Genomic DNA, 14,548 nt, shown 5'->3' with positions numbered 1-14,548 from the left:
ATTTTTAACTTTTCTCATTATAAAACAATAAATTATTCCCCAAGGTGCATTTAGAGAACAAACAACTAATCATTGGTGATATTTATTATATAGCTATCAGGTTGTTAAATGACAACTCAAATTTTTAAGGAGACAAATAGGTAGATATGGAGATCTACTGAGAGAGAAATGAATATCCAGTACAGCAGTGACTTCAGTTACTGTTATTATCTATGGCTAAGTATGTGAAATAATGGAACTAATCATTTTAGCCACATAGTGGTAATGCAAATAATCTTACACAATTGATTTCAACAACTATTTATTGAATGACTAATATGTGCAAAACCTTGTGCTCTGTTCTATGGCAGAGCACTTCCTTTGATACCCTGAATGGCTAGTCCTCAGGAAGGAGGCATCGATATGTATTTTGATGCTTTTGACTTGGCCAGAAATATGGGAGAAAGTCACATTGAGGGAGCCCACTTGGGTGATTTCTTTTTAACAGGAACTTCTTTTATGGAGAATATAACATTGATCTTCAGAGAGAAAAAGTAATCTATTTATTAACCTGTAAAGGTAAATTCAATGACTAACACTTGTATATATTATCCTACACTCCTAAGAAACATGCATGCATGGGAAGACAACATGAGAATGAAGCATTTAAACTGACTTTCATGTGGTAGTAAATGATTTCCTTAATTTTCATTAGGTACACAACTATTTCCAAATCCCCTAATTGCATGCTTGTCTTAAGTCCCATTGAAATTGAATGCTTGACTTTAACTTTTTAGTTGAACAAATACAAACATCCTGAAGTAGAACTTAGGGCAAATATTTGATTGTTTGAGAGAGCATATTTTCATTTAATACAAGTGGGATACTGTAGGCTGTACCTAGAATATTATCTCTAAAATTGCTATCTTGATAATTTTGTTGACAGGTCTAGATTACTACGAAGTTAGGGTTAGCATTTCTTCAGTTCCTAATGGCTTGGTTTTTGCATTCTACCTTTAAGAGTTTCAGTCAATATGCCATATCTTATTAATGCAAAGAACACTATATTACTTTATGAACACAGGTGCACAAAGTGTAATTGTTCCCTTATACATAAAAGAATGTACCTTTTTTTATCTCTTTTATTTGACTTTTGGTAACATTAACTTACTATACCTTCTCATGCATATTTGTAATGTGACAATAGAAGTTTCAAAGGATTTAAAATACTCCATTGCGTACTTTTCTGCAGGCAAAGAAGAAATAATTGGTGATTTAACTGACTTTCCAAACATTACTTATGAAGAATTAGAAATAAAGTCATAAGAGCTATGAAACTATTGCCAGGTGGAGAGGTAGATTTTTGCAACCTGTTTTGGTCACATCACTATGTTGAACAAGAAAAGTGGATCTCAGGAAGAACTGGCAGCCCCTGGTTAATAAAGATTTGACTGTGAATCATCATGACAAGGGTCAACTTTATAAGCAAAGCTGCCTTCATCGTGTCCCCTCAAGTATTGGTTAAGGGCCAAAAGGGTGTGGCATAAGAATAAACAAAAAGAAGTATATTGTACATCTGCTTCTATAGTGGGTAAGAAATGTGATGTAATAACCATCATCTTTTTATCTTGCTGGGCTTCTGACTATTAGAAACAAAGTTCTAAAAATTAATTGATGAGTCAAGCAAGTGTAGGTAGTAAAATCAACTATCTCAAAAAATCACATCTGTATAAGCCACCAATATCTCAACAGATTTTTCAATGTAAGAGTAAACAGGTCAATGAGATGACATTCACCTCTCAATATTCAAGAACATTGGCTTAATGCAATTGTGTTTCCTTGCTGAGTTCCAATATTTTGAGAGTGAATTTTTTTCAAAGAATATATATATATTCTGCACCATTTTGTGAGAGAAACAGGATCATCTTTTGTCATCTTAAACCAGTCTTCTGGTTAAATGGAAAACTTAAAAATATCCAGACCAAATTTGGGGAAATAAGTATTTTTCCCAAATAGCATTCATGATACTTTCTTAATAATTTTTTTCAGTCATGAATATTATTTTATCTCACTAGGCCTGTTGTCTTCTTTATTAGTCTCAATTTTTACATATAAATTTTTGCAAAAAAGCAAACAAAGCAAAACAAAAAACTAGCAGGAAAACTAGTAAAGGTGCAGGCAGGAAAGCTGTCATCCCCAGAGCCAGTACATCTACTGATTTCTGATGTCATGATCTCTGACTTTTTAAAATTTCACTGAGTGAATACAGAAATTGAACGATGCAGTAAAGATCATGGTTTGTTCATTTAAGTCCTGTCTTAGCCAATTCCATGGAACTGAGGAATAGGACTGACTCTGATTCTGAAACAAGGTATGAAAGGACTATGACAGGCCATGCTCCTCCAGCATCTCCACAGTTGTACTCCTACATAAAGAGAACAACTAAAAAAGTTACTTTTATTTATTGGATTAAATTAATTTGCTTAATTTTTTTCTACTTAATTTTTTTCTACTTTCAGAAATAATTCATAATAAAACTCATGGCAACATAAGTTACTTTTCATCTTTTAAAAATAGATTCAGTCATTAATACATTTCCATAATTTTACCCAAACCTCTTTAAATAGTTAATCAAATTTTCACTAGAATTTCAGCCTAGTTTGAACATGTTTTATAAAAAATATTATTACAGTGTGTTAAAACCTTATTAAACAAACAGCTCTTTAAAAAGTTCAGCATTTTTATTTTGTGTCATTTCTATATTTGTTAGATACATACATACTACCTTCATTCATCAAATATGAAGCAATGTAGTATGTGAAAATTTAAGGAAAAATTCCCTAAGTCTTTTCTTAATATATTCAGCTCTTTGTATTCATAATAGTAAAGTAAAGAGTATCATGGGTAAATCAATAGTGGATCACCAAGAAATCACTTTTATTTGTCTGAGACGATGCAAAGATCTGATTTTGCAGCATATTTCAATGCCTAATTAAGTTACTGGTCTTGGTTGGAGTCAGTGCATCGTCCTTCTTATCACCCCATCTGAACCACGCAGCCCTAATTCCCACTGCTCTTTGCTTCAAGTCCTCTGTCAGTCAAGCAAGTCACGCTGTCCCTAGAACATGCCATGCTCATCCATTCCTCTGTGACTGCTCGTGTACGCCCCTCTGTCTAGAAATCACTTTCAGTTATCTTTCCTCCTCTCTTCCTACCCAACTCTGTACATTTTTCTATGTACTGTTTTAGTCCCCATCCTTTTGAAGTCTCTTAATATTTCTGTTGGTGGGATCTCTTCATTTTCAGGTCTCTTATGACACTAACCATCTTGCATGTGCTAGGTATTTGACTGATTATACTAACTGGACCATCTGCTTGTTCAAGACAGGAATGTGGCTTCTTCCCTCCAATCACCTCACAAGGTCTAGTTTATAGGAATCCTCAGTCAATACTTGTGGATAGAATTGAATTGCAGTGATGTCTCCTTCCTATGCTGTCCCTGAAACGTGGACAGGATACTTTGAGGTCTGATTTTAAAATGAATAAAGTTAATCAAAGCAAAGATGGAATGTTTTCATAAACTACCAAAGACAATGTAGAAAAAGGCAAAGAGAATGTAGCTACAAGACAGAGTGGTGCAGTGGATCTGGGATGTGGGAAAGAAAGAAAAAAATCCTTCCTCTCCATTCTTCTTAACAATTAAATTAGCTTTCTATATATATTAATTCTTCCTAGCACAGGCAACATTCCCTTCATTCTATTTCATGGGAAATACTATACAGATTATATATTAAAAGAATAATAACGCATAACTTAATTTGCTGGCTAATGTGAAAATTAAGAGAATAAGGCATGTCTTCAGATAAAGAAGCTTAGTAGATTAAAAACCAACAAACATCACAAGATATAAAGTGTAAGAAACTCAATCTTCCCAACTGCTGCCATGCCCTTTGAAAATGGCTGATCTCTGAATTTCACACCTGTTCTGCATGTCAACTTTTAGGATAAGCAAACAGAACAACTAGCAAAAATAGTAAGTGGATTTTTAAAAAGGAAACATTTGCCTGATTAGCCTATATATACTGAAACACACACACATATACATGCACACATACACACAAAGGCACACACATACATACATGTATTCCAAGAGCTGATAAATGACAATATGGCAGTAAACAGTCTACTAATACTATGCATAGTGAATATATATAATGTAATATATAAAGGGTTTATCCTTTCTTTGAAGAGATTCATTCTATTATATTTAGATATGAAATTAAAATGATAACACAAAGATAGCCTGCTTGGGGGGCAGAGTCTAAACGAAAGCAGTATATGGCCTAGAGATGTAGTAGCATGCCATATAACAGCTTAAGACCATTAGCAATTAGTCTCTTAAGACTTAAAGAAAAGCCAGATACATGTCTAGTCTATTGTAGAATTCATCAGTATCATGCATCGGTTGAGTTGGTTCTGAGTGGAAACATTTAAAATTTCCTAAAGACACACTCTATAAAACATAATAGCAGAGAGAAAGTTTAAAAATCACTATACGAGGTTAGAAATTCTCTTTGTAAACACTTAAATAACCCATAACCTACTTTTAATAATTAATTCTATGTAGGTTTTAGTGTACAGTTTATAAAATTTTTTAGTGTGGGGTATTTATGAATATATCACACATGTAAATCATTTTTACACATACATTCTACAAATGATATTGATATTTTGTTACTACACATTAAGTGTCTCTTCCCAGTTAATCCATAAATCTTTGGGAAAATTCAATTGTCATTTTTTATTATGCACATAAACTTTCCCTGTGTTTCTCACTTCTCAGTCCTGCCTAAGAAAGAGAATAAAGGTTAAAGAAAGGATAATTTATTTCCTACCTTCACAGATATGAGTGGGTATATTTTAAATACATTTCTACACTTTGAAAGTTGGAAAGGAAAATGAGATAAGAGATTATAAATGTCCTTCATATTTATTTCATAGTCTTTAATATTTGGGATCAGGCATATAGACTTCAATTTAAGTCAGTTGTCTTCTCCCATATAAATTCTTTGGCCTACATGATCTTACTCCCATGCTTAAATTAATATTTAAGTGCAACATGTTGATTTTTCATTATGTGAATAAGTAAGGAAACCAGTTGCAGCCTGAATCTTTGAGTATAACAGCTACATCTGTATCTTTATTGATCTATGCATGTGAGGTTCAACCTTTAATAATAATAATAGTAGTTATAATAATTATTATTGTTATAAAAACATAATTGCCAACTTTTGAGTGTTTACAATAATTGGGCACTGTTTTAAACTCTTTGTGTGAAAAACTCATTTATGTTTTATGACTTCATGAGAGAAGTGTTATTACTTTCCCATTTTACAGATAGATGCACAAAGGCTGGTTTTCCCAAGGTCACATGCTAGTCTAGATTCAGACTCCACCAGTCTTTCCCCAGAGCTGATCCTCTTAAACTCTGTACCATGTTGTTCCTTCAGTTCAGATATACTAAGTTATCTTACAAATTGCAGTTATATATTAGCATGCTGCATGGTGCTATACTAATATATAAGTACATTACATACTATGAGATATGAGTATACCACTATATCTTGCACAGATAATCCTATCTTTATTAATGCTCCTAAAAAAAGAAAGCTCCTAAAAGAATTCTGTTCTTTTCAATTTATTCAAATGACCTCAAAAAATACACTTTGACTTCCTTCCAGGACACAAACATTGCACTAGTCCCAAATCTTGCCTAGCTTAAGTATAGCGAAGGAGTTAAAGACCAGTAATTGCAATATCTTGTGACCAGTTCAACAATAGAGGTAAGATCTAAGCACAGAAGTGGCACAAAGAAAGGAATGTTTGGTCCTGTAAGCACTTTGCTTCTTATATTTCATAAATGTGCCATCTTTTTAGCACAATAATTTTAGGTATCAAGGAAATCAGAATAAAACCCTCCAAATGCCTCATTACTACTGGTGTTTTACAGACATAATAACTACAATGAGAATACATCTTGATGTGACTGGTACAGTATTTATTTATGCCTGATGTCCCAGTGTAATTATTAATAGCACTCCTTTCACTTTCAAAAGTAAAATGATTTGGATGAAAAATGCTAAGGTCAGCCTAAAAGTCCAAGAAAATATCTTAGCCAGCAGGTGTATATCACTCTGTGTCACAAGAATAAAAGGGGAAACTTCCAATATGAATGCCATCTATAACCTACCGGCAGAATTCTTGTCCTTAGGGTTGTAGAATATAGCTCAGATGTACCAGTCCCTGGTCAGCCTAAGTAAAGAAGAGCAACATTTTTGCAGATTCAGTATTGCAGAGGGCAATGATTTTTTAAAAAAGTAGGGACATTTTGTAAAGAATGTGCTGGTCAAAATCCATTAGAAAGAAGTCATTTACATTACTGACACTGGATAACCGTAACTTTGTGGAACCTGATACTATAGCCTATAGCCTATTCAGAGGGCACAGGACATGATACTTCCACCATCCAGGATAGTCAAAGTGGAACAAGATGGAAGAAACTTTAGCAAAAGTTGTGGAAGCCACTGTGTGTTACTCAAAATTATAATGGCGTTATGTTTCTGGAAGCTGTATTATGAGTGTACATGCTGCTCATCATTTGTAAGAGAAACAAATATTTTTGGAAATTAAGCTACATATTACTGGCATTTAACAATCATGAGACAAGCTAATAGTATTTCAGTAGCAAAAATAAATTAAAATATAAACAAATGACCCAAGATTTCAATAAGAGACAAGGACATTTTAAGGCAGAACCAGTGTCACTCCATCTAGTTTTGGCCTTTGCAATAACCATTACTTTTGGCCTCACTTCACACAGGTGTGCTGTGCTGACACTGTGAATGACGATGGATCAGCATTCCCTTCACTTCTGCTTAAGGGATATGTGCACTGGAACCTTATCGAAAGAACTACTACCATAATTTAAGACCACAAAATATGTTCATACTGAATGAATGGCAAAAGGCTAGCATAGTTGCTCTAAAAGTGTTGTGCCTCTGGTGACTTCAACCCAGCCTTACACTTACAGGGTGTAGAAGAACAGTTTTTAAATAGTGGTCTTTCTCTATGTACTCTTTGTTCATTTAAAAAATGTCACTGGGGTCACTTTTATGTACCTATAAAGCTGTCCTATCACTGAAGGTGTAGAGCTCATGATATTTTATAAAGTTGCATATTATCATTTTTAATTGTTAGGGACAAGGGAATTTTGATAATAATCAATGTGCATTACTCAAAGCCCTTCGGTTGGAAATAACCAAAACCTTTCAAAGTAGTTTAAGCAAAACAGAACAAAACACACAGAAAAAAACATATCTTAAGGAAACAAGACCACTACCCCAGGGCTAGATGTGAAAACAGGCATCAGTAGGGACAGAAGCCAGGTCATGAAAAGCCATCAGAAATGGAATCTCTCCCGACTTTCCTGTTTTCCCATCTTTTTTTCCCTTTTCTGAGTCTACTTTATTTTTCTGTTTTTTGCCAGTGGATTTTCTCTTTCAACTTACTCTTCAAGATGCATGGTCCCTAAAGTAGAATTTTCCAATGGCAATCTTGCATCTTGATTATATATGTCCAAAGGTTAACTGCTTAGAGATACCTGGATCTCAGTTCTAAACTCCTAGAAGACAGAAATTTATTCAGTTGTTCGTTCTACATGCAATCCATTGTTTCCCGTAACTGGAGGCACAGGGTGATAGAAGGACTCACTGTAACGGAAATGTTTGTAGGTTCTCGAAGGGTAGGTGGGAATATGGAATTGTAATGTGTATCTCTAACGTGCCAATTGTCATATATTTATGGATATATTTCTGCTTCTCTTTTTCCTTTTGTAGATCTACATGGCCCAAATTTCTGTAGATTTATAGTAGATCTTGATATTAGGTGAGGCAAGTTCCTATACATTTTTCTTTAAAACTCTGTAACTCTTGGTCCCTTGCTGTTCCATATGAATTGTAGGATCAGCTTACCAAGTTTCATGAAAAAACTTGATTTTTAATGGAATTTTACTTAATGTGTACATTAATTTGAGGAGAACTGACATTTAAAAATATTGAGTCTTTCCACCCATGAGAATAGTATATTTCTTATTCATTTTTTGTTCCTTCAATTATGATTTATAATATTCTCCATGAATACATTGCATATTTACTATCAGATATACTCCTAAGTACCTCATGGATTTTGTTACTATTTTGAATGAATCACTTTTTCCTATTATATTTTCTTTAGGGAAATTATTGATATTTCATAACACTTGATTTTTATTTGTCACTTATTCAACTATTTTGCCAAAGTTTCTCATTAGTCCTACTAGTTATTAGTTTGATATTTTGGTCATTATGCCAATAATGTATAAGAACAGTATTGATTTTTGTATGTTCTTTTATGCATCTTGACAAATTCTATCATTAATACAACTAGTTGGTATTATTTTTAATTCACTTGCTTCTATTTTCTTTTTCTTGTCTTCTTGAGGTAAATGTATATATTATTTATTTTTAATCCTTTCCCTTAAAAAAGTTCATATAATACTATAAAATAAACCAAATATTTTTAACTACATTGAATTGATTTTGAGATAATTACCTGTAACTCAAAAATATATGTGTGAATACATATATATAACATTTTAAACATTTTTATTCCCTTTTATTTCCTGTTTCCCTCTATAATTCCCACTGTAATTTAACACATGAGTTATTTAACAGGACATTTAATTTTTTATGATCTTTAATAATTGGTACAAATTACATTAGACTATTGTCATAGAATGTGGTTGACTGCCAATTATTTGAAATGTGATAATACTTCCTTTGTGATCCACTGCACTGTCAATGTAATTATTATTCTATGTATTCATTCTTTTGGGGGGTACAGAATTCTTTATGTATTTATTAGGTCATGCTTCATAAGTCTGTTGTTTAAAATTATATTCTAAGTCCAGAGGTAATCCCACGCACCTGTGGTCACCTACTCTATGGCAAAGGAGGCAAGAATATACAATGGAGGAAAGACAGTCTCTTCAATAAGTGGTGCTGGGAAAACTAGACAGCTCCATGTAAAAGAATGAAATTAGAACACTCCCTAACACCATACACAAAAATAAACTCAAAATGGATTAAAGACCTAAATGTAAGACTGGACACTATAAAACTCTTAGAGAAAAATGAAGGAAGAACACTCTTTGACATAAATCACAGCAAGATCCTTTTTGACCCACCTCCTAGAGAAATGGAAATAAAAACAAAAATAAACAAATGGGACCTAACAAAAAGTAAAAGCTTTTGCACAGCAAAGGAAACCATAAACAGAATGAAAAGACAACCCACAGAATGGGAGAAAATATTTGCAAATGAAGCAAATGACAAGGGATTAATCTCCAAAATATACAAACAGCTCATGCAGCTCAATATCAAAAAAACAAACAACCCAATCCAAAAATGGGTGGAAGACCTAAATAGACATTTCTCCAAAAAGGACATATAGATGGACAACAGGCACATGAAAAGCTACTCAACATCACTAATTATTAAAGAAATGTAAATCAAAACTACAATGAGGTATCACCTCACATCAGTCAGAATGGCCATCATCAAAATATCTACAAACAATAAATGCTGGAGAGGGTGTGGAGAAAGGGAACCCTCCTGCACTGTTACTGGGAATGTAAATTGGTACAGCCACTATGGAGAACAGTATGGAGTTTCCACAAAAACCTAAAAATAGAGCTACCATATGATCCAACAATCCCACTCCTGGGCATATATCCAGAGAAAACCATAATTTGAAAAGATACATGTACCCCAATGTTCATTGTAGCATTATTTACAATAGCCAGGACATGGAAGCAAACTAAATGTCCATCGACAGGAATGGATAAAGAAGATGTGGTACATATATATGATGGAATATTACTCAGCCATAAAAAGAACGAAATAATTCCATTTGCAGTGACATGGATGAACCTAGAAATTGTCATACTGAGTGAAGTAAGTTAGACAGAGAGAGACAAATATCATATGATACTGCTTACCTGTGGAATCTATAAAAATACATTCATTTAACCTATTTACAAAACAGAAATAGAGTCACAGATGTAGAAAACAAACTTATGGTTACCAAGGGGGAAAAGGCAGGGAGGGATAAATTGGGACATTGGGATTGACATATACACACTACTATATATATAAAATAGATAACTAATAAGAACCTACTTTATAGCACAGGGAATTCTACTCAATACTCTGTAACGATCTAAATGGGAATAGAATCTAAAAAAGAGTGGATATATGTATATGTATAACAGATTCACTTTGCTGTTCAGCAGAAACTAACACAACACTGTAAATCAACTATACTCCAATAAAAATTAATTAATAAAAATCCTGTATTCTAACTAATATTTAGTGTGCTTTGACTACCATTACTTGAAATCTCCTAATATTATGAAAGTATCCATTTCTTCTTGTAATTGTGTCAGTTTTGCTTTAAATATTTAAGACTCTTAATTCTTAGTTGCAAATAAGCTCATTGTTACCATTTCTTAGTGAATTTGTCCTTTATTATTGTACATGATATTCTTATTAATATTCACCTTAAATTATATGCCATCAGATATTAATATTGCTGCACTAGTTTTCTCATGATTAATATTGACATAACATAGCTTTCCTCATAACTTTATCATATCTCTTGCCAGAAACTTATAGTTATATTTAAAAAAATTCAACCTATAGTCTGTCCTTTAATAGAGGAGTTTGAGCCATTCATGGTATTTCGATCAGCTAATACATTTGGACTTATTTTTACCATGTTATTTTGAGTTTCTATTTTATATTTTTCTCTCCTTGTTCTCTGTCCTTCATTCGTAATTTCTTGAATTATCTTTCCAATTTACTAGTTCTCTACTTTGTCTAATATAGAATTATTTTTCATTTCAATAACGATGACTTTTATTTAAATATATAGAATTTGTTCTTTTTCACACCTAGCCGTTTTTTTCTTCTTTAAAAAAATAATTCCATATACCTGAAACTAACACAATATTGTAAATCAAGTATACTTCAATAAAAAAAATTCCTTCCCATTTAAAAAATAAAAGTTATTCCTCCATTTATCACTTTGAGTATCTTAAATGTAGATATTTAAAATCTTTAGTGGAATATCCCATTAGTTTGAAGTGAATGTGCCAATTCTTGATTTGGTTTTAGCTGTATTTGGTATTTGATTCCTTCACGTGTTTTAGAATTTTTGTTTATAAATTCATTGTCTCTCTCCTTCTCTGAGTTTATTTCTCCCTGTCTCAACTCTGTTCATCATTGTCTTCACCTGGCTTCTTGATCCTCACATGTGGAGCCTAATAATATTACCAGAAGTGGGGGCTTCTATACTATGGGGAAAATAGAAATACTGCAAATTCTGTCAATTGCAAAGTCAGCTGGTTGTTTTGTGCTATTCTTAGTAGGGAGGATATGATATGTCTGTATTCTCCTTAGGTCTGGAGCTTGTTAAAGTTACATTTTAGGTTTTAGTTTATTCATGAAAAGGAGAGACCACTTTAATCCATGGTTTCAAATTGAACATGCCTTCTGTACAGCAGAAACTAACACAACACTGTAAAGCAAATATACTCCAATAAAAATTAATTTAAAAAAATTAACATGCCTTGAGTCACATTGTCAAATGTTTTTAGTTATTGTAATTTTGTATGTGTCATATCCTAGGACATGGCAGGAGTGAGAATTAGGAGGGAGAGAAATTCAGCCCTGTGTATAAGCTAAAAAGGATGTTAAAGGGATATGAAGACATTAGGTGCACTGGCTGTCTCTGTTTCAATACTGTATATTTAGGATTACCTTATAGCCCAGTTTACTCCAAAGAAAGAATCTGTTTAGAAGGCTTAATTGATCAATGCCAATTTTAACAGTAGTAAGAGACAGTGGTTGAGTGTGTTGTCTCTTATTCTCTTTGACAGGTGCTAAGAGTATCCTAAAATTAATAAGAATTTAGAATTAGATCAAAGATGATATGTGAAATTAACTTCTCAAATATTTATGATGTATCCATAAATCATACCACTACATGTCCTTTTATGGATTGCAAAACATGTAGAGCTTATATTTGAAAATCATTATGTTTGAAAGAGAAGGAAATGACCTATTATTAGGGGCTCTTAGACACTTGATAAAACGCTTGTTTCATTGTGATCCACGGATTCTCTAGGGCTTGAAAGGTATATGTCTGAATTACTGGTGGAATCAAACACCCTTTTGTCATGAATTCCAGGTACATGAATTTGAAGTAATTGACATGATTTTTCTCATATTCCTCACACTTGTAGCAGGGAAACTGAAAGTGGCCTGTGCAAGAGAAAACAATTTCATTGAGAAACCTGAGAGAAAACTCAGCTTTTGGATTTTTAGGCTTTATCTTTTCCACTTTCATTTTACATCCAACTCTCCTCTTTTTTCTTTCTGTCTTTGCCACTATGAGTATTTTACAAGTCAAGATGATCTCAGACATTAAATATATATATGTGTATATGTATACACACAAATATATATATATATACACACACACAATCTCACAAGATTTAGGACTGAGTCAAGAAAGATTTGTGTTTGCTATGGTGCAACTAAAGTATGCTCTCACTAAAATATGAAATAATACCTAATATTATATAGATTATTCTCATTAAATAACTAGAGAAAAGAGATGAAAAATTATTTCAGTGCTAAAAACCACATTAGCCAATGATTGACTTAGATTACTCTTATGTTTCAGTTTCAAAAGGCATCACCAAATCTAGCAACATCAAAATACTTCATTGCAACCTCACTGCTGATTATTTGTGCCACTCTCCTGAACCACATCATGGAGCATGGCTGAACTAATAAGCTATCAAGTCCTGACAATTGTAAAATCCCTTTCATCTTATTCAGGGAAAATGCCTGGTATATATTTACTTTTCATTATAGGAAAATACATTTTTATGGATTACCTCATCAAAAACATGCCTTAATATTACCTAGAAAATTGAGTATGGTTCCTCAGATACCAAAACAATTCCTGCATGGGAAAAGATTGAATTAAATTGGGATTTTACTAGAGTATTGAGTAAACACTTCATCTTTGATATGTTAATGCTACCTGGGTACCTTGAGAGATTTTTTTCCTTCCAATTTATAAATTAAAATTCTGCTGTAGTTGTGACAAAGTATAGAGTTTTGTATATTCCCACTCAGGTTTTTCAGAGTATCCTACCTACCACAAGAACAGTTTTTAGAATAACTTAGGCAAGTCAGTAGAAAGATTGAATTCAAAACACAAGAGTTTAGACAATAATGTTTTTTTATAATGAGAAAAAGTTGATAACTCTATAGCAATTTCTTACATTATTGCAACTATAGTTGACCATAACTATTTCCTGAAGTAACTTTTTTTTTTTTTTTTTTTGCGGTACACGGGTCTCTCGCTGTTATGGCCTCTCCCGCTGCAAAGCACAGGCTCCGGACGCGCAGGCTCAGCGGCCATGGCTCACGGGCCCAGCTGCTCCGCGGCATGTGGGATCTTCCCGGACTGGGGCATGAGCCCGTGTCCCCTGCATCGGCAGGCGGACTCTCAACCACTGCGCCACCAGGGAAGTCCCCTGAAGTAACTTTATAGTCAGCTGCTATATAAGGTTACAAGTGTACAACTCTGTGAAAATAATCCTGGTGGCATTGGGAATGATTTCACGGAGAAGTTAGCTCACGGACAGGTTCTTAAAGCTAGAACAGGATTTTGATAGGAGGTGAGAAAGTAAGAAGTGTTTTACCTAAGAGGGTTGAATTAATTTAACTCAACAAATACTTAGAACAAACTTGATAACATCAATTATCTAATTTAGAACAAACCTTGATAACATGAATTATCTAATTTAATCTATTAAAAAACCCATGAGTTAGATGTTATCAATATTTTCATTTTATAGATAAATCCCTGAGGCACAGAGAGATCACTCAGCTGTTAAGTGGTAGAATCAGGATTCAATCCCGAGCAGCTGACCCCAGAGCCCACACTTCTAAAAACAAGGATCAACTGCCTGCCTTCAAATTCTGACTTCATCTATAACACTTAGGTTAGTGCCTACCCCCACTGGGTAAGTGCCTAATAAATGTTAACTATTTTAAATATGTTTATTGTTATTACTAGTGAACTGCTCTGTCATTGCTACTTCTCTGTGGCTATGTGTAAGTTATTCAATGTATTGCAGATGATGCAAATATGCTAGATTGAAGGTCTCAGTCTTCAATGAACTTTCAGTTTTTTGGGAGCAATAGATATATACCCCAGAGGTATAATAGGCTAAATATGGGGGAGATTAATTTCAACTGGAAGAGATGAAGGAAAACCCCAGAGGTGGTTTTTGAGCTGAACAAAAATGGATACGCTTGCAGTTGAAGAGATAAGAGGGAAGGCTTACAGGGTGAAAGGACCATGTGCACAAAGGCACAATGTTCAGAAT

This window comes from Leucopleurus acutus, assembly GCF_964270905.1.
Source record: "Leucopleurus acutus genome assembly, chromosome: 9".
NCBI lineage: Eukaryota > Metazoa > Chordata > Mammalia > Artiodactyla > Delphinidae > Leucopleurus > Leucopleurus acutus.
The sequence above is the reverse complement of the archived record's forward strand: the minus strand, read 5'-3'. Positions refer to the sequence as shown.